General features: G+C 39.1%; 1 protein-coding gene across 2 annotated transcripts in view; it reads right to left on the bottom strand.

The window, feature by feature from the left end:
* The window catches only part of GP9 (glycoprotein IX platelet), a 346354-nt gene extending 337470 nt beyond the window's left edge, over positions 1 to 8884 (bottom strand). For both annotated transcript variants that reach the window (XM_044078087.1, XM_044078089.1), the window contains exon 1: positions 8675 to 8884. The gene's annotated coding sequence lies outside the window, so the exon portion shown is untranslated. The remainder of the gene's footprint in view (positions 1 to 8674) is intronic.
* Positions 8885 to 22633: the final 13749 nt, after the last annotated feature.

Raw genomic sequence — 22633 nt, 5'->3', positions numbered from 1 at the left:
TTGTAACTGCTCAAATGTGTATGTTTATCAGAGAACCCTGGAAGGGTGGAAAGTTTGAAATTGTGTTATAGCTTTCATAGGCTGCCACAGATCTTAGCAAAGCTCAGGGTGTGTATTGTACCAGAGTCAGGTGACCAGAGGTGATGTCATCCTTTAACCAACATCTGGTTTCTTTGGAGCTCTGACAGCAGCACTTTGGAACTTGCCAGGAAAGATTTTTGACAGTATATATATATATATATATATATATATATATATATATATATATATATATATATATATATATATATATATATATATATATATATCTCACACATGCACACAGACAGACAGAGACATCATCTGGCTTTTGCTGTGGTAAGACACTCAGCACACATCATCTTGCTTTGCTTTAAGTAATTCTTTAGTTACTCAGGGACATTTAATGAAAATAATTTAGTACTGTTTTCTGCATCTGTGAGAAATTACCCATCTTTATTATAATGTAATATCTCTGTGGTTGAAACTCTGTTGTTTATTGTATTCAGTATTCTCCTTCTCCTGTTTTCTGTTTTATTATTATTTATCATTAAATATTTTAATACCTTTCATTGTGGTTGGCTCTTTAGTGAATACATTAAGCATCTTGAGAGTACTTATGCTTATTTTAGTAACATTGTGGCCACTCATGAAAGCCTTGCTGCTTTGGTCACACTCTATCATTTGTGTTAGTATTACTTTTACACAGTATAATTGGGTAGCCTTTGTAAGAACCTGGTGGCAGTGTGATTTCCTCAGAGTCTGGGCAGAAAGGGGCACAGCTAGTAAATCTGCACCGGCTTTTCCCAGATGTGTATGTGTTTATTTAGTAGCAATTCAGAGAGTTTGAATTTCAGTCTTACTCCAATCTGCCTTGTTTCCATTTGGCATTTTGTATTTGGTTACTTGTGTTCTGATGTCATCTGCTTCTATAACTTAAAGTAGACCCACTTTGCATCAGAATTTCTTTGTACATATTCCAGATCCTTACACAAACAGGATAGCCTAAGTACTGCAAATGTCTCAGTTATATCTGTAACATATTAACCAGAGCTATTACTTGCAACCGCTTTGAAGCATGAAGTAAAAACAGTATATCTGCTTATTTCAATGTTGCTTTACAGTCCTTAGTCGACAAAAAGGAGACATGAAGATTCATAGGAAGTGTATCCAAGGACATGCAATGCCTATACAGGTACAAATGCTTCAGTGAGGATGGGATGATGTACTAGTAATATAATAACTACAATGTAATACAGATGTGACAGAAGCAGAACTCTAGGTCAGTCATATGTATTATTCAGTACAACTTAGGGGAGGTAAGAAACATAATAGCTTCAAAAAAATAGCAAAACAGGCATCAACATATGAAAGAAAATGTAGGACCAAGACAGACAGAACAGACCAGGTGCAGACAGGAAAGTAAGGTGCAGCATCTGTGGGATGGAGAGTAAGGGAGGCATGGCAGAGAAAAACAGGAAGAAGACATGAACATATACTGGCATAAGATAGAAGGAAAATGATTTCACTGGTAGTGCATGTAGACAAAAGCCTCAGCTGGGGCAGATGCAAGCAATACATAAGTATCAGCCATTGACCCTTAATTAAATGAGGTACAATAAATCATAGTTCTAATGATTACATAGCAAAGAATATAAAGGTGAAAGAAGTACTTTAAAACTCTACTGCTATAGATAGTTCTCTCTGAAAGGACTTTGAGTAATCTTTGCTCTGTAGTGCATATCTTAACAAAATTAACTTTGCATAAAATATACTGATCCCAAGGATATTGCCAGTATCCGGGCAGATCGATTTAGTGCGAACTTCACCCCACTCTCACCCCCTAAAGGGCCCATCTCAATGCCAAAAGATTGCCAAATTCCGATAATCACGGCCACACAGGTAGAAACCGTAGTCTCCAAAGCTAAGAATACAGCATCCATGGGACCAGATGACATCCCAGGCTGTGTACTACATGAACTATAAAATGAACTGGCACTTCACCTAAGTGTGATGTTTAATCATAGCCTCACCTCAGACTTCGTGCCCCACTGAGTGGTGCACAGCTACAGTTATCCCGCTCCACAAGGGATGATCCACCTTGGATCCCGGGAGCTACCGTCCCATAAGTCTGACAAGCCTGATTTGCAAGGGCATGGAACGCATTATCATGGAACTTATAAACAAAGACACTGGCAACCTTCAAACACTAGACCCCACCCAGTTTGGGTTTGTGAAGGGCCGATCTTGTCTTCTGAATCTGATTGACTTCTTCGAATCAGTCTCCAGAGCTGTGGACGAGGGTAAGACAGTCCACACAGCCTATCTGGACCTCGCCAAGGTCTTTGACACCATCTCCCACTCTGGAAACATAGATAAACTTACTAAGCTGGGCATAAATCCCTACATCACTCGATGCATTGCTAACTGGCTTACCGACAGAACCCAGACAGTAAAAGTAGCCGACTCCAAATCCAGCTCCAGACAAGTGACAAGTGGAGTACCTCAGGGTTCAGTCCTGGGACCATTCTTGTTTGGCATCTCCTTCTCTGAAGTACAGGCCAACACTAAGGGACTCTGGCTAACAAAGTTTGCAGATGACTGCAAACTGGGAGCCATTATTGAATCCCCAAATTATGTGGATATTCTACAAAAGGGCCTTACAGAAACATATGCCTGGTGCCAGAGCCATGGGCTCAAGCTTAATGCCAAGAAATGTATAGTTATCCCCTTTGGAAAAAAACATGTACCCATGAATTGCCACATAGGTGGCAGGACACTAAACATCAAAAGTGTGATGAGAGACTTAGGGACACAGGTGGACAGTGGTCTCACTTTCGATAACCACATTGCCACAACAGTCAGGAAATCCTTCTATGTGGCACACCTCATCACTAAGGGCTTTTCATCCAGAAAAAGGAGGTCATTGTCCCACTGTACTCATCCCTCATTAGACCCATTATAGAGTATAATGCCCCGTTTGGTATGTACCTCACAAGACATCTGCAACAGCTTGAAAGGCCACAGAAATACCTCACTAAAAGAATCACAGGCCTAAAGCAGATGCCATATACTGACCGTCTAAAAAAACTCCAGCTATACTCTGTGACATATCGTCTGCTCAGAGGCGATCTCTGCTTAACATACAAGGCCATGTCAAACCCTGAGCTGTTGGACATGCTCCACTTAAAGAAATCCCAATCCCTCAGAGCCACATGCTCCAGGGATCTAGACCTTGTCATCACAATGAACAAAACATGCTGGAGGGATAGGTTCCTGACCCAGAGACTCCCCACTCTGGAATAGACTGCCCATACATATCAAGCAGAGCGCCTCTTTGGCCCTCTTCGAAAGGAACCTTGATGATTGGATGGGAGATAGGAAATTCACCCCGGGGATCATGTCAGCCGCCCTGCTAGACAGGGGCCTGGAGAAGTAAGTATTGTGGGAAGAAATATCCAGGGAATTGTTATGGCTAGGCTTGCATAGACCCTAGGGCCGATAGCCTAGTACCAACCTATGAACCTATAAGAAAAGTCCTATTAATTAATCACATTAATGCAATAATAAAATTTGAATTAGTGGTACTATTTGCTTATCAAATTGGTATTGGTTTACAATAATGCAACTATGAAATGAAACACCTACATGTTTAGGTTATTATATGTAAGAAAGTGGTACTTACATAAGCAAGATGAAGATTTTCTGTAAAAATATATGAGGATGGTCTCATACAGACCGACTGGTGGATTAGTCATGATCTCAAACTGAATGCAAAGAAATGCATCATCATTCCCTTTGGCACAAGCAATATCCCTTCATGCTAACAAATCAATAACAATACCCTAAGTATCAATGAAGTGGTAAGGGACCAAGGATCAAAGGTTGACCATGACCTTAACTTCGACCACCATGTATCTACCATTGTAAGGAAAGCTTTAAACCTAGCTCACTTGATTAGTAAAGGCATCACCTTGAGAGCAAAAAAAGTTATAACCCCCCACTATACTTGGCACTTATCCGGCCCATAATTGAGAAAAACGCTCCATTCGGTATGTACATACTAAGCATCTACAGCAATTAGAGAGACTTCATCAGTTTCTAACAAAAAAAATTAAGGGCCTCTGGCATGTGCCTTACATGGACTGACTAAAATCCTTGTCACTATACTCCACATCATATAGACTTCTTAGGGGAGTTTCATGCCTGGCCTACAGAGCAGCCTAAAACCCAAAACGTAATGAACTTACTGCATGTCCATAAATCAAATGGGTCTAGGGCTACTCATTCTGGGGACTTAAATATGGTCTGCACCTTCAATAGGACATGCGGGAGGGACAGATTTATCTCCCACTGACTACCACGTCTTTGGAACAGGCTACCACTTCATGTGAAACAGAGTACCACTATGACACTGTTCAAGAGGAATGTGTACGAGTGGATGGTGCACCATAAATTCTTATTGGGGATAGCGTCCACAACCCTCCTGGACATGGGCAGTCATCACTAAGTGCAGTCTTGGGTATTGACTAGTACCTCTACAATATTACATTGGGTTGAAATGGCTAGGCTTAAAATGATCTCCGTTTCAATAGCCTAGTAATCTCCTATGATCCTATGATCCTACAGAAGAGGCTTGATGAAAAGTATGTTTTTTGCATTGGATACCAAAATCTGCAGTAGGCTGGACATTCTTAAGGAAGTGAAGTGAGTATACAGAAACCTGAAGGATCAGCAGGTATGCTGAAGGATGAGAACAAAGGAAATGCAGGTATGCTGAAGGATGAGAACAAAGGAAATGCAGGCATGCTGAAGGATGAGAAGAAAGGAAATGCAGGCATGCTGAAGGATAGAAACATAGTAACTACAGGTATGCTGAAGGATAAGAACAAAGGAACTGCAGGCACACTGAAGGATGAGAACAAAGGAAATGCAGGCATGCTGAAGAATAAGAACAAAGGAAATGCAGGCATGCTGAAGAATAAGAACAAAGGAAATGCAGGCATGCTGAAGGATGAGAAGAAAGGAAATGCCAGCATGCTGAAGGATAGAAACATAGCAACTACAGGTATGCTGAAGGATAAGAACAAAGGAACTGCAGGCACACTGAAGGATGAGAACAAAGGAAATGCAGGCATGCTGAAGAATAAGAACAAAGGAAATGCAGGCATGCTGAAGAATAAGAACAAAGGAAATGCAGGCATGCTGAAGAATAAGAACAAAGGAAATGCTGGTATGCTGAACGATAAGACTGACGGTACTGCTGGTATGCTGAAGGATACAAATGAAGGAGCTGCATGTACGTTGAAGCATAAAAATGAAGGAACTACATGCATACTGAAAGGTAAGAATGAGGGAACTGTAGGAATGTTGAAGCATTAAAACAAAAGAACTGGATGTATGCTGAAGGATAAAAATGAAGGAACAACAGTTAAGCCGAAGGATAAGAATGAAGGAACTGTAGTTATGCTGGAGGATAAAATGAGGGAACTGCAGGTATACTGAAGAATAATGTAGGTGGCTTTTTATGCCATTAAACTGCAAAACAGCTCAGAAGGCAAAATATAAAATATGTGACATAATACAGACCAAGAAGATAAGGAAGCTGGACTGCATGCATTGAAGGCTATAGAATACACTTAGGTGAGTACTGGTATCGCCAAGCAAGACAGAGCGCCACTGCTGCATCCATTTCTGATACAAACCAGTCTCAATTATTACTTCCAGTTCTGAGGGCCATGGGTTTAAGCCTAAAATGAACTGCAAATGTGCCAAATCTCAGGTTGTTTGGTTTTCATTGAGGGAGGGGGAATTGTAACTCACACTGGTACCAGTTTCAAGTTTACCTACAACCTCTGTACTGTTTGATGGACCTTTTTCATGGCTTGTACAAAAATGTAGATGTGTAGTGTGAGCAGGATTTGTGTTGACTACAGCTGTATCAATAAACTTCATGTAAGCACAAGACATGACTATATGCTTTGTACAGCATTACTGAACCCAGTATTTGATACAAAGAAAACCATGTAAGCCATTATCCTCAAACAGTGAACTATGATTTCTCCTTTGACAAACACTGAACAAAAGTAGAAGGAATTCTTTGTTTTAGTGATGTTCACTTACAGCAGTCTATGGACTATTATTTGCTATTTGTCAATGTTGTTTAAAGGACATGATGCCACTTTAATTCTTCAAAACTGGTACTTTAGCAGTGTCGCAAACCTCTTCTTAATGCATAACATCTGAAGAGAACATTATATTAGAAATTTAAATGTTTTTTATTGAATTCATGGGCAATACTAATGGCAAAACTAACTACAACTAGCTAAGTTAATGTTACATATTAACTATAGAATTGTATGTTTCATGTCTCATATTATGTATTATTAACTCTGTTTCATCATGTAAAATTTGCTCAGTTGTAAATTCAGATGTTGTTATTTTTTATTTTTCTATACTTTGTATTTGTTTGTTTTTCTGCACTTTATAATTGTTCTGGAGCTTTTCTCCTCAGGTCTCCACTGAAAATGGGCTTTTCTGCTTAGCTGGACCAACCGATTAACAAATGTCAAATAAATAAATAAATAAATACAGACAGGACAAAAGTGAAGTGGTTTGGTCTGGCAACTGTACAGTTTAGCACTGTGTCTACAATGTAGCCACAGAGAAACTTACAGAATGTTCTAGGCAAAGAATATTTTTCATCATTTACCATAATTGCTGTTTAGTTTTAATTACTATGTGAAAAATCCATTTTTACATTGTACTGTACATAAGTGCTTATGCAATTGAAAAAGTATGGTGAGGCAGCTTGTAAAAAAGCTTAATTCTAGGTGCTGTCTGGTATAGGACTGAAACACACTACACACACATAAATAAAATGTGCATACATACCGTAATTTGTTATGCAGACTAGACTTCTGGATGATGCAAGCACAGTTATAAAACAGACTTGACTTCTGGATGATGCAAGCACAGTTATAAAAAGTTGTATTAAACACTGATGTAACAAGGAACATCCATGAACGTCAGCAAATAAGCAAATGTCATATTTTTGGAAATATGTCTATAAGACACAGATAAAAGTGCTTTTGAACTTGTTCTGATAAGTAATAGGAAACTGAAATCAGAGAATGAAGGGAAGACATGAGGAATTTTGTGTTTGACAAAAGGAAATATGGGAAAAGGAAACTCAAGGAAAGTAGAGGAGTAAATGACAGCAAAAAGATGGTATTAATAAAACTATGGATATGAATAAGAAAAAGAATCTGAAATAATAAGAATGAAAAGAATTTGAGACAGCAAAAATAGTCAAGAGGAGTATTAAATCACACAGGAGGGCAGTAGCTTCATTTCATACTTGAGAAGTAAAATACATTGTGGACACAGTGATGTAAGGATTTTATAAAACTACCAGGTAAAAGAAGACATAACAATAGAGTACAGTGGAGAAAGCAGCAGTGAACAGAAAATGCTGCAAACACAAATGCAGCAGATATCCAGTCTGGGAAGGAAAGGCAAGTTAAAGATGCTGTAGAGCAAATTTTAGAAGTACTGTTGGAAGCAGATTCCAGTACACCTTGGGAAACAGTATTTATTTTTTGCAGTGTTAGCCTCTGGTTCTTTATACCTTTTCTTTGCAAATGACTGTGACCAGAATGCATTTTTTATTGAGTTAGGTATCAAGGACTTTCCAGGTAACTTCAAAACCTGGTAATGTGAACAGGTGAATAAACTGTCTCCAGTCCTTTCTATACAAAATATGGCTTTCAACCCATAACTGCATTATTCCCTTCTCATATTCGTGGGTACACATGATTTAAAATAATACATTCCTTTGTTTAGCTACTCTGCTTTAATTAATTGTCACTGGCTTTTTCAATAGGGTCAAACGCTGAGATAAAGTAGTATGACATGGATTAAATCATTTAATATTTTTCTGTATGACGACAAACTTACAGCAAAACAGTAAAAGATTCTGGGTTGAGGAGTGTCCTAAAATATATGCACATAGATAGTAAGGCTATATAGTAGGAAGGATGGGAAGTAAACAAAAGACGAGAACTGGCATTTAATATTCAGTTATTACAAAACTAGTACTGTTAATCAAAATGTTCAAAAATAGAACTAAAGCTAGTCATATCAGTTAAATACAGATTGTTGCAGTTTAGATTAGTTAAGTCTAAAAAGGCCAGAGAAATACAGTCTGATGTATTACATATATGAATGAAAAATGTTTGATAACTTGTCGGTATTAGTTGCATGATAGAGATGCAGAAAAAAGAAAGGTTATACATAATAAAGTTTTGAATATATAGCAGGGCTACAATATAGGGAAAACAGAGATGTGATGGAAGTATGAGAATTCAAGTGAGATGTGAAGCAAAACATGACATTGTGTGCATTTACTTTTAAATAAGCTGCATACATTTATAAAAAAACAGTTGACTGCTATTCATTAGCAGCGCAGAAACAATAATAATGCACTGTCTTGAAAGAAGTTCTTTTTATTCATGCACTGAATATTTATATTGCATACCTGGGAACATATGAGCCATATGTTTTTGCATACTCTTTTAAAGCCGATTGTTTTTGTTTTTTAACAACAACAAAAAGTGGACTTAAAATGAATATCTGCAATTTAATGTGTGCTTACCTTTATGTCTGATGCACGATTAAAATGGGATGAAATTTAAATGTCTTCATTGTTGACGGGTTCTTTTTCTTTCCATGTTAATGAAGGGTTCTTCAAAGCACAGTGATGTCATGCAGGGAGGCTACTTTTCTTGGTGGTTGTAGTTAAATTTGAAAGACAACAACCTGTCTGACTTGTGTCTACGTGTGATGCAGTTTGTATGCCCTCTCCTTTGGAAAGAGTAATCTAATGGACACGTATAATCATTACTACCATGAAGTTTTCTCACTTATCTGATTGGCAGTAGGAAACCTCCCTGCATCATGTGACTCTAAGAAGTTCCCAGTGTTAGAAGGAGATAAGAAGTTAAACAGCACCAGAAAAAACATTTCACTTTCAGGTTGTAAACAGTCAGCAGTGCATATTTTAAATACTTTATTTGCTGTCAATCATGGTCAAGAAGTTAAAAAAATAAATACTTTAATAAGAGCTGAACAGGCTGCATTCTGAAATTAGCTTTAGAAGAAAATAACTGCCTGCAGGATAACTGGAAAATGTTACATTCATAGTAACTATTTTATTAAGAAATGTGATACTGTTGTGAGGCCATTGACATTTTTGATTGTTTACTTTTTTGTAGGAATTTAGATTTTACTGTAAAATATGATCAGTTTTTGTATGTTTTCATAAAGTTTTCATCCATGTCTTTATTTTGTTTGTTAAATGATTAGAGTGGTCCAGAAACTTTTTCAAGCTCAACCCATATCAAGTACAAAAATGACATGATTATTAGTAAAAATGTATGCACTAATAATCTCTGACACCAGCAAAGATCATAAGGTGATTTGATTTCTTGCTCCTTATATCCAAAGCAATCTTTTTTTATTTTGAGAACTATGATGTTGACTAATGAACAGATGCATTTGTATACATTTGTTAACTTTGATATACAGTAATGCACCATTCATTCTATAACGAAAGTAAGAACTAGGGTGATATTCATAGTCCGGGACTTCTTAGCTACGTAGTGGTTATCTGCGATGAGCACTGCTGCGTATGTATACAAATAAGGCAAGCACACATAATTAGCACTGAATAAGGAAAAGTGAGGGCATTTCGAAGTACACCCTGACTTAAGGGTTAAGTACATGTGAGACTTTGTATTACTTCGTAGGTATTCTGATATATTGCTAACAGACGTGGCTATGTGCAATCACTCTTGAAAGAACTAAGGCAAGCAGTGAACTAGACAGCTTTAATTATTAATATTTTAAAAATACAGGGGGTTAAAATGTATTCTATAGCTGTAGCCTTATGTGGACACCTTGCTGGTTACTTTAAGGAATAGAAAGGGAAAGACAGGAAAGACTGAAAAAGAGGAGACACAATAAAGTGGGGGATACAGCAGGAACAAATCAAGAGGGTTGTGCTGGAGGAGGTAGGAGAAGATGGGGTTTATATTATATTTTCGAAAGTTTTAAACACTGAACACCATATGGTCGACACCATATGAGCGATGTTTGAAATTTCGAAAATATAATAAAACAATAAAAATAAAAAACTATACTTACCTAAATGCTGTAGGCAGGGGAGGCAAGCCCCCCTGCATCCCCCATGTATGGGGCTGTGCCCCCCACACCCCCACTACTTAAATAATCCTACTCCGAGATCACACTGCATTGAAGAAAAGGGAAAATATTCCTTATGGTGATTTCCATGCTACGCACACGTTTCGACGAATCGGGTTCGCTCAATACGCATTCGCCGTTTACAACTTTCAATCACACGATAGGAACCCGAGAAGATGGACACAATGCTTTTGGCAGAGGATAGCCCCGTATAGGTAGTCGTACCTGTGGCAGCACTGTTAGTCGGAGTGGGTAATCCCTGTCAAGAATGACAGGTGCTCACCAAACTCCTGCTGGATGTCAAGCTTTCTCCCCTCACTTCCACTTCTGCATTCCTAGATTTTATCCAGAAACAAATACCTAAGAAGGTGGACCATTAACAGGGTGTCCTTTTCAGACCAGCTTGGAGTATGACTTCATGCTTTTACAGGTGCTACCAGCATTCAAAATGCCAAAACCCGAATGAAGAAAGTATGAGCAGGGCTGTGATTCACATGTTAGGAACCACTCCTTCTTAGGTGTGACATCACCTTAAACAAACCCAGTTTACCAGCAGAGGCATTAGACCTGGTACTGTTATTATTGACAAGTCTGGTTTTATCAAAAATCTTTTATCACATACCACATGTTTTTATTAATGGAATGCATTCTCATTTAATTTAGATGATGGATAAAAAACAGTATGCAATCATCATTTTTCTTTGTATTACTTATAATTGCCAAGCATTGCCTTTGCTATAAGTATTACACCTGAATGTCATTTATTCCTGCAACAAAGCAGCAGTGATATTTTTTTTTTGGGGGGGGGGGGTTGCAGAAAGACATATTCCTGTGTGTATGATTACCAACTTTTATTAAGTCTTGAGTGTCCTGAGGTGAGAAAGTATGCCAGATGCTACTAGATGGGCAGGAATTGTCATTTATTCATGTAGCAGAGTAACATTTTTCTTTTGGGAGGGGGGAGGTTGAAAAATATATATCCCTATGAGTTTGATTATCAACATTTATTAAACGTTGAATGGTTTGAAGTGAAAAAGTGTGCCAGATAATGTTAGATGGGCAGAGATTACAGTTCATGGTTGTGCCAACTGTCATATAAATGACCTCATTTTTTTTTCTAAATATATTCAGCTTTGAGCCTATCTGAAACTGTCTGCATATTCCCAAGGCATGCTGGGGACTGCTGAGGACTGCTGCTTCTCTGCCACTGTCTGTAGGGAGTTCATGTGAGCACAGTGCCATGTCCATGAGCAGCTGAGAGTGATTTACAAGTAGAAGTGGCCATACATGGTTGTGTAGTTCTGCTTGTCATAGAGATAAATTTAAAAGGGCTTAATCTACATACAGAATGCATAAAAGGACTTGAATTTACATGAAATAGTTTAACACCTCCATATAAACTTGTGATTACTTGAGTTAGGCGGCAAATGACTTAGGAAACTGCAGACTTCTTAAAGTAAAAAAAATAATAAAAATATTTTAGTTTAATAAGAAACTCTACAAAATTATATAAAATTTACCTTGAAGAAATGCTTATTTTACTGATATGATGGGCAGATTACCATAGCTTTACTGGGCCGTGTAAAGTTGTGTTTTGTAAGTGGAAAATCATTACAGCAGTAGTGGAAATGATTAGTTATCACTGAGAAAAATCATTTACTTTGCTGGCATTTGGTGATTGGGCATACATACATGTTTTAATTGTGACATACTGAAGTAGTAAGGATGTATTGTTGGCTGAACATGCATTTGTCTTTACCTGAAGATTTCTGAATGTCACTGAAGACTGAAAAAAACAGTATTATGAGTACATGATAATGGTAGGGACTGGAGAAAGATGAGTCTAAAAAAATGATGGCTTTACTGTTACGAATGCATTTATGATACTGCAGACATTACTATAGCACATTTTTACTGGATTGGAGTGAGATTTTTCATGTGTATATAATTATGGGGTTTGTGTCACCTAACTTTATTTTATAAGGATGGCAGGAATGCCTTCATTGCTGTGTTGCTTGACTGATGGTTTCATCCTAATTTTTTTTTTTTTTGTCTATGACTGTGGTGTTTTTTCATGTGCAGTAATGATGCAAAACAAGAGATCAAGGCAGAGAAAGGCATGAGGAAAATTGCATCCTCATGGCAGCCCTTGGGACATATGGGAAACATCTGTTTGGTAAAGGGGGGCCCTAACAAAGTGAGAGGACAAAAGCCTGGAATCAAATTGCCATGGACATTAATGCAGTGAGTGGCAGAAACTGCACATTAACACAGTGCAAGAAGGGGGCAGATGATATGGTAGGATGTGCTAGAAGCAAGGCAAGGCAGAATGCAATAGCCTGTAACACTACTGGGAAGGGCGGCCTCCAAAAATTATCCCATTGACACAAGATGAGGAATACATCCTCCATCCATGGGAATGACTAGGGCACAGAATATGATGGCACTGGAATAATCAGAGGTTGTATGGACACTATTACCAACGTCTGCAGCAGCAACACTTGTCTGTGCAGGATGGTTGGTTTAAAAACAGTAATATTTAGTTACATAGAGAATTGATTGCTGACATGGAATGATTACATTAAACACATGACAATTACTATTAATCTTCCACTTAATCTTCCACATCTACACAGACTAACAATGAAGGCAGTGTGCATAGTAAGTGTCCCCCACACTTCCTTAATAAGCATACAGTAGTGTATGCTATTTTTTTTATTAGTACTGTTTTCAAATAGATTTTCACAGGGTCAGCAACAGAAACAAATAGTTCCACTCTATACCAATAAATTTAGAGGATATCAGGAGCAGAATGGCTGTTGAAGATGGTAACATAGTTATATTTATGAGGCTACCTGAAGAAAGTGGCACACAGTCCCCACGTTTAATGGTAGGATCTCACACCCCACAACATGTTAGTAATTCAGCAGGAACCAACAGTGCTTCACAAATACAAGCACATGCTGACATTACATTCACACTTGTATAGGGAGAAAACCCAAGCACCTGTACACCAATATCTCCAACCCAGATGAACACTTTTAGGATGATGGCAGACATTCAGAGGTAACAGTGTCCATAGTGACACCTTTGCAAAGGGTAGAGAGGTGCAAGAATTTGTTACAGGTACCCCTGGAAATATGCAAAGCATTGGCTGCCCAGCAGCAAATGTGCTCTAACATCATTAGGGCTCAGAGCAATGCCACAGAGAGTCCGCTGGAAATGGTAACAGTCTTCCAGGGTGACGGTGAGGACGTCCAGTACTACTTGGAAATGGCAAAGTGCAGGGATAATGCAGTAGTGTAGCAAGGGTGGGATGAAGTGGGCATGTTCCCCAAGTATAAGATGTTAGAGGGCCTTAGTCTGAAGTGCCATTCCTGCATTCATCTTTTTGTGCCATTATTTTAGAATGACTTAAATACATTTCTAACTCCTTAAATACAATAGAAATAAATAAAAAAAAACATTTTCCACTTACCAGCAAGATGACCATTAGGCATCCTGTCATGCAGGAAGAGGCTGTGGAGTGAGATAGTGTTCCAGATATGGGAGGTGTGTGCATTACCAGCATACCAGGCAGAGATGTTTGTGATGCATTCCCATGCATCACACACTAAGTGGCAACTGATGGAATGGAAGCCCTTCTTGTTGTTGTAGCACTGACCCTGAGGACCAGAAGATGCTCTAATTGCAACATGGATGCAGTCTATTGCACTGAGTATCTCGGGGAAATGTGTCACCCCATAAAGGGCACTCATAGTCCTGGCTCAGTTTTGAGGTGACACCAGGAAATAGATTTACTGATCCACACATGCCAAGAGTACATCCAGGAACTGCTGCAGTATCCTCAAGGCAGAAGCCTGTGAGATCCCCACAGTCTGTCTCTGATAGGTCGCCATAGCAAGAAGAGTGAGGGCTATACATATCTTAGTATCCACAGTGATAGGAAGTCTATGCATTCCTCCAATACCCCTGAGGGGGTCAGATGTACTCACTAAGACACTTATAATATACCTGCACACTCTGAACCTATCTAGTATATCTTGATTATCCAAATTATAATACATTATTTTCTGCTTATATCTTCTATATACCTTCTTGGCTGGTAAGCACCACTGGGTGCAAGCAGCTTTGTCTCAGCTAAGGTAAGCAGCTCACACCAGGAAATAGCAAGACTAGCAGCAAGTGATAGCATCTTCCTACACTGCAAAGTAGAGAGGATTTGTGAAACTCCCCTTTATATAATGTATCTGCATATGCCATGGAAAAGGAGGAAAATTTCACTATGAATTGCAAGTAGGTGAGGGAATGCTTCATTAGCATATGCTGCATTATAACATTCCTCATTTCCATCTCATTATGTGTTCATTTACTTTATGGTTTATTTATGGCCATTGCACATTAGCATAAGTGGCCTCTATGAACCGTAGAGTAGCTGCACTCATTTGCAGACAGCACAGATCGCTTTAACATATCCGCATAATTTTATTTTTATTTATTTATTGTATTTGTTATCTGAGAAAGTCTGACTGAGCACAGAGATGCCTTTTCAGTGAAGCCCCAGAGAGAAAAGCTGTGAAAGATACATATTAAAGATTTATGCAGAGTATGGAAAAAAAAAAACATAATTTTACAAGTGTATAGTACAGTGAATAAAGACATATTGCAAAAGTTTATACATTGTTCATAGGTTCATAGGTTCATACTAGGCTATCTGCCCTAGGGCATTTATAAGCCTAGCCCCATGTGTGTGTGTGTGGCCACCCCCCCTTGGATGAGAATACTATACATTATAGCCTGCTGTGCCTGCTGTCCAGCAGTGAGACAGAGATGATTCGGGGCAAGCCTCCGATCTCATCCACTCCACTTTAAGATTTCTCTTGAAGTGAGGGCTCTGCCTCAGCTCCCACTCACAGGTTCTGGGCCATAGTGTACACATAGTGGAGTCTCTCTCTGGAATCGAATCTGTCCTATCCGTGCTATTTATATTTATGGTTTAAGTTTCTTGTCTCACTATCGTGGCTATGGGGTGGATGAGGTTTTGGTGTCCATTAATTCCAGGTTGGACATGGCCTTGTATATCTACCACAGATCACCTCACAGATCACGAATAGAGCTGAAGTTGAATGGTCGCTGAGCTGTCTTTTCAGTATGACATATGTTTGATATTTGGTGACCTTTGGTTTTTTCTTTTGGGAACTTTCACTTGTCTTTTGGTGTCGGGTCCGTGCTGGTAAGGTACATTCGAATTGGGCTGATGGCTGAATCATTGGTCTGATAAGTGAGAGTAATGGGGGTACAATGACCTCTGTGATCTGATGGCAATCCTTCTCTGGTCAGGTGGAGGTGGGCAAAGGAGACTTCTTCACTTGGGTGCATGTCAGTGTCAAATCAAGAAGGGTGTCAACTTCCTGATAACTTCTCTGATTGAGTGTGTCTTAATTAGGTATTACCACCTAAGTGGTGTAATTAGGGGACATTTTTGTTTCCCAAATTATACATTTTTGGCATTTTTTTTATCCATTTAAGAGCCTCATTTCTGCCCAGTCTGTATGGGAGATGTCTATGTCTGATGTGTTGTCAATTATGGTGCCTGGTTGCAGTCATCTGCATCTATTCCCCAGTACTGCAAAAGCTTTGTTGAAAATAACAATCGGTCATGAGAAATAATGAGGAATAAGGATGCGGGACTGCGCCCTGGACTGGCCCTTAGAGACTGCTGTGGCACCACTGTAGCAAACTGGCAACAACATGGGTTCAGCCAGCCACTAACCCTGTGGGTTCTGTCCTGATTTGGGTTTTGCCCTTCCATCTTGGCTATCTATGATCTTAGCTGGTGAGCTTTCTGAGCGGCTTTGAGTGGCAATTGTGCCTAGTCTTATGAGGTCTAGGTGCCTTAGTGACTGTGGTACCCAGTCGACTAAGTCTGAAAAAGTTAAAGCCTTTTGACCTGACCAAGTGAAAAAGTACAAAGTGTCTGAGTACCAACAAGTGTCTTATTTATGAGTTCCTCTATTCATCCTCCACGGTAGATTCAGCCAAGGCTTTGATGAAGCATAATTTCCAGAAGCTTTCTCGAAGCAAAGGGGGCTACGCCTTAGGGGCAGTAATCAGACTGCATTGTTTGGGTAGTTGCCGTTGTGGAGTGCTGCTTGTGCGTATCTGTGCGTACTTTAAAGTTTAAACTTATCTGTAGGTAAGGCTTGGTGCGGGGACACCGTGTGTCCCGAGATGCTGTTGTTTTTTTAGAAGGCACACCTGTGCTTTGGGCTGCTGAGATGTTTTGGGAGGCTAGACTCTGGTGGGATAGATATCCTGGGGGGGAGGGAGGGAGAAATTTGTTGGGCTGTGTGCTTCTGGTTTGGAAAATAGTCTGTATGTTCAGGTGAGATGTTCATTTTGTGATAACTTGTTTCATATCTATTTGGACCCATTGTATCACTTAGGGGGTAGCTAAAGATTTTTTGTAGATTGTCTTTTGTATAGAAAAGTCATCAGTATTTTATAATGTCTGCATAGTAATGGAGTAATGGAGTTATTGCAGATAGTACAATAAGTCACAGATACAGATTATTGTTTTGAGTAAAAGAAGGTGATGAGCATTATTCAATATACACACATAAATTTCAGTGGACCAGTAGCATTGTATATATGCAGACAGACATTTTAGTGGACCAGTAGCATTGTATACTTCAGTAAGCAGTTTCATAATAAAGACATAAAATAAAACATTTTGCAGAAAAGTAGCATCCCTTTATGCTAGACAGTAGCTGGTGTAGTAAACTAAAGGCTGATCAAAGAAGGCAAAGGACTAGGGGGGCTGAAAGTGCAAAGGAGGAGAAGATGGTAGGCAAAGAAGGTTCTACAGGTGAATGTAGGAAAGGTGAAGAGAGGGCAAAAATGGGGGGTAGTCAGTTATGGTGAGTGGGTGAGACTATAGAGAAGAAGGGTTGTGAGAAAGGGATGAGGGGGAAGTAGTTAAAGGGTAGGAAAAAGTGTGGAATTATGGTTTAGTCTTGGGGTACTTATCCATGGTTAGTGCAGGGGCAGAGTCAGAGATTTTACAGTTTGACTGTAGCTTCTCTTTAAAATGCTTAAGATGTTGTTCTGTTTTTAGAGAAGTAAGTATGATGTCCCATACTTTGATGACACAGTTTGAGAACAGACAGTCACCAGCTGTATTGTCTGATTTAGTGACATGGAAGAACAGAATTTGGGTTGAGTGAAGGGTCTATTTGGTTTGCATGGCTGAATTAGAGCTGACAGAGATGGATGCTTTGTGGATTAATAGATGAGGTTATGGATAGTCACAAGATGGGAGTAAGATAGTAAGTGGGATAGTTTGAGCCAGTTTAGTGTTTTGAATGCTAGGCAGTGGTGGGATTTTTGTGGCTGCTTTACTGCAAATTTTGCTACTTTGTGTTAGTACTGTTCAAACTTTCAGAGCTAAAAGACTTGGAAATTTGTGAACACAGGGCTGAGAAGAGAAGCATTGGGAGTAGCAGCGTTGATGCTAAGTGTTTACATTTGTGAACACAGGGCTGAGAAGAGAAGCATTGGGAGTAGCAGCGTTGATGCTAAGTGTTTACATTTGTGAACACAGGGCTGAGAAGAGAAGCATTGGGAGTAGCAGCGTAGATGCTAAGTGTTTACATTTGTGAACACAGGGCTGAGAAGAGAAGCATTGGGAGTAGCAGCGTCGATGCTAAGTGTTTACATTTGTGAACACAGGGCTGAGAAGAGAAGCATTGGGAGTAGCAGCGTCGATGCTAAGTGTTTACATTTGTGAACACAGGGCTGAGAAGAGAAGCATTGGGAGTAGCAGTGTAGATGCTAAATGTTTTCTGGTTTGTTCATTGAGGACAGCTCTGACTCTATATAAGGAACACAATTCCTGGTGAGTTTTCTTTTATTGCGGGTTGGATGTCATTGTCAAGTTTTAAGCTATTGTCAATGTAGGTGCCAAGCAGCTTAGTATGTGGGACAATTTCAGTTTAGTGTTATTTGCTGATAGAATACCATAGGAAGGATTCTGGGCTGCAATGTATCTTGTGATAAAGAGAATACATTTTCTTTTTCATGGAAGAGGGTTAAGAAAAAATTGCAAGTTAGTTAGCCAGGTATCAATGGATGGAAAGGGTTCTTTAGTGATTTGTTGCAGGTTGTTAAGGGTTTGGGAGCTACATATGAGGGTGGTGTTATTGGCATACTGAATTATTGTGGTTGATGTGGAGGCAATTGGGTAGTTATTAATAAAGTGCAATTTCAATGGTCAATGGCTGACCAAATTTGCAGATGATTGCAAATTAGGAGCTATCATTAAATCTCACACTGACACAAATGTTCTCCAGGAGTGGCTGACACAGACAAACAACTGGTGTCAGAGCCATGCACTAAAACTAAACGCCAAGAAATTCATAATAGTATCCTTTGGGAAGTCATTCATCCCTGGTAATTATCATATTGACAACACACCCCTTAGAGTTGACCCAGTAGTCAGAGACTTAGAGACACACATAGATAGTAATCTAGCCTTTGACCATCATGTGTCTACAGTGGTTAGGAAATCATTCTATGTTGTGCAACTTATAAACAAAGGTAAGGCATTTAAGTCCAAGGAAGTCATTGTTCCACTGTATTCGGCATTCATCAGACCTATCACTGAGAACAACGCCCCCTTTGTTATATACCTAACCAGGCATATCTAACAATTGGAATGTCTGCAGAGGTTTCTCATCAAAAGAATACAGGGTGTAAGAAAAATGTCCTCTGCAGACCACCTCAATGCCCTATCCCTTTATTCTGTCTCCTACATGTTTTTGAGGGGAGACCTATGCCTGGCATACAAGGCATTATCAGACCTCACACTGATGGACATCCTTATATCCACAAAACAAACAGCACCAGAATTACCCATTCTAAAGACTTAAACCTTGCCTGTGATATAAATAGGACCTGCTGGAGAGATAGATACGTATCCCAGAAACTAGTGCATCTATGGACCAGGCTCCCCATCCATGTAAAGCAGAGTTTCTCCCTAACCCAATTCAAGTGCAACTTGGACAATTGTATGGGAAACTAGAAATTCATCCCAGGTTTAGCACCTATGTCTCTAATGGGCACAGGTAACCTGTAAATGGTTCATCTCCCAGGCCCATGCTTACACTTATCAAGGGTATCTGAACTTGTCAGAGATATGGGATGCATGGCTAGGCTTAAAATTGCCTTTGTGGTCGTTAGCGTAGTAAACACCTAGAAACCTATGAACCTATAAGATGTTAAAAAGAATGGGACCTAGAATGGACCCTTAGGAGGCTTCTATAGAGACTGGGAGAAAAGAAGAGAAGCCTTTGTGCAATTTTATGGCTTGTAATCTGTTAGCAAGCTAGCTATTAAACTATATAGCAGAGGTTTCATCAAATCCTAGAGCTGAAAGTTTTTGTAGGAGAATGGGTTGTAAGACTGTGTCAAAGGCATTGGAAAGGTCTAGAAAGAGGGCATATATTAGCCTTTCCTCATTCCTATGAGTATTTACATTATTAATAAAATGTATTTGGGCTGTAGTAGTGTTATGATGAGGAGAAGCCATGTTGGAAGGGGAGAGGAGGTTATTCTTGGTGAGGTGTTGGGAGAGCTGGGATTGAATACATTTTTCAAGAATCTAGATAAGGGGCAATAGGATGGTAGTTACTAAGTTCAGTGTTATTTCTTCCTTTATGTATTGGTAGGATATAACTTTTTTTCCATATGGTTGGATGGCATGGCCTGGTTTGAGGATTTTGTCAGTAGCTGACCAGAACACCTTGGGTTTTTGATGGTTTTTAAACTGTAGCTTGGACTGGTACTTTTTATCTATTTTGATTTAGTATTTAGTATGATTTTCTGGGTTGATGAAATATTTGCAGGTTGTTTTGTGTTTTATTGCTGATCCTGGAATTCCAAAGGCCTTATGTCTGAGTTGCATTAGATGTTTTGTAGTTCTGGTTAGCCAAGGGGTTGGTATGCCTTTTACATGCCTTGTTCTGAGGGAGGCTAAAAGTATTCAGAATGCTAAGACATTTTCTGGGGAATTCTGAAACAGCATAATCTAAGGGGAGATCCATTAGATGTTGCCAGTTAAAAAGTCATAGGATCTGGAGAAATGTTTGCTTTTGGAAGTGGGAGAGATTATATACCAGTATAAGTCAAAAGATATGCAGTGAAAAACAAGCCAGAAAACCAATAGTAGCTGAAGAACACAACTCCAACTTAAACACGGATTATTTATTAACAAAGAAGAACAAAGCTTTCAGGTAACAACCCTTACTCAGTGTTTAAAATTCCACAGACATTGTGCCAATTTAAAAAAATGTATAGGAAACACATGCCAATAATAAAACTTTGTCAATTAACATTCACAACAATTGCAAAAACTACATAATAAAATATACAAAAAATGAAAAAAAATGATAAAACTAATTTAACTGCATCTGTTTTCTAACCAACACTGGTTGTATACTGACAACATTATTCAAACCAGGTTTGGAATCTGCCCCAACCTAATAATCCAATCATACTCCATAAACTCCAAGGTATTTTTCAGACCATAGAATCATTGTACATACCCTTATTCATGACCACAAGAGAGCCCCCTTTCTCCACTTCATCAATAATTAGATCTTGATTTGCTTCTAGTTGTCTGAGTGCTTCATTTTCTTCTACTGATAAATTATACTTCTTGTCTTTGACCCTAGTAGTATAAAGTTACCTAAGCTCACGTTCACATACATCATGAAAAACATACACTATGGGGGAGCTACAGGGAATAAATACACCTGAGTTTTTACATATCAATGCATCAGTTTTTTTTTGCATAGCTTTAAAAATTAGCTTTAAATCAAGAATTTTATTAAAAATCTTCAAATCAGTTAATGCATCAACAATGGTATCGACTGAACTAAGAATAAACTTAAGACCCTTACTGGGCAACATAATTTGTAGTAAAGTCAATTCAAAGTTTGAAAGATTCAGAATACCTCCTAGAGTCACTGTTTTGGTCGAGTTAATTTGCTTGTTAAAGAAGGATTGTTGTATTTGCTCTTTGTGCTGTTTTTGCCTTCCCTTTGTATAGAACATCTCCTCGAGTGGTTGATGGATCTAATCTTGACTCTGTCTGGCAAAATGGGATGTGTCCCTCCCTCTGGCACTAAAAAAACCTCACAGGTTAAGGTTTTCCCTTTCAGTGTTGTTTATCATAAACCACTTGTACTAATGGCTTGCAAAGAAGAAGATTCAACCTGATTGGCTGACTCAATATTTAAAGATTGTTGATTAGATGTCCCTGTGATGCCTCTGGACTTGCTCAGTAATCAAGGAGCCTCAATCCTCCCCACTGGCAGCAGGCAGCAGTGGGGGGATTACAAGTACACACACACAGTAAAGCACAATTTCCCTTAAGAGCACACAGAGATCACAGTCAGTCTGGGGCTAGTTTCTTCCTTTTTCTCCAGATCCCCAATAAGACTCCCCACTGGCACAGCTATAGAGTTGAGATCTCAGATGAGTGGTCTAGCCAAAACCTTCATCACCCTCTCTGTCCAACCAGTGCTTACTGCGTCCCTACCCAAGTAGCTCACACACACACACACTTTGAGATTTGATTTATATACAAACATGCACACACAACTGGGAAAGGATTGCACAGGTTTTCTAGCAATTCCCAGACTATAAGGTAGTTATCACTGTCACCAACCACTCTTTATCATCTACTCTAAGGCCCTTACAACGGGTGCCCAATCCTACTGTGCAATGTTTCTAATAATCTAAATGGTAGTTTTGACCAAGAGCAAGGCTATTTAGGAGTGGCCTGTACAGTGTCACCAAATGGATCTAGGATTAATTACTAATGACACATTTCAACGAAACTGAAACAGTCACGCACACTTCCATGAAAGTGCTTTTTCACTGAAAAAGCACTTTCACGAAAGTCTGCAAAAAAACTAAAAGAAAAAACAGTAAACACATTTATGCAGGGGGGCAAGCCCTCCTGCACCCCCATGTGGGGGGGGGCTGTACCTCCCACACCCCCTACTTTTATATTCTTACTCCAAGATCACACTACAGTAGAGAAAATGGAATATTCCCTTATCCCCACCATACAGTGATCTCAGCAACAGCCATTCTGTCATGTTTTTTTTTGAGCTCACTTTAGTGAAAGGCATTTTCATTGAAAACGCACTTTTGCAAAAGTGTGCTCGCCCATCTTGGTTTTGGTGACATGAGCTTTCGCTCAATAGTCGTAGACTACACCAAATACATATGCAAGTACTATAAGAGGTTAAATATGTCTCATAAATATCATCCTCAAAGATAG

The sequence above is a fragment of the Protopterus annectens genome, chromosome 7.part0 (genome assembly GCF_019279795.1).
Source record: "Protopterus annectens isolate FY-2018-M chromosome 7.part0, PAN1.0, whole genome shotgun sequence".
Lineage (NCBI taxonomy): Eukaryota > Metazoa > Chordata > Ceratodontiformes > Protopteridae > Protopterus > Protopterus annectens.
The sequence above is the reverse complement of the archived record's forward strand: the minus strand, read 5'-3'. Positions and strand labels throughout refer to the sequence as shown.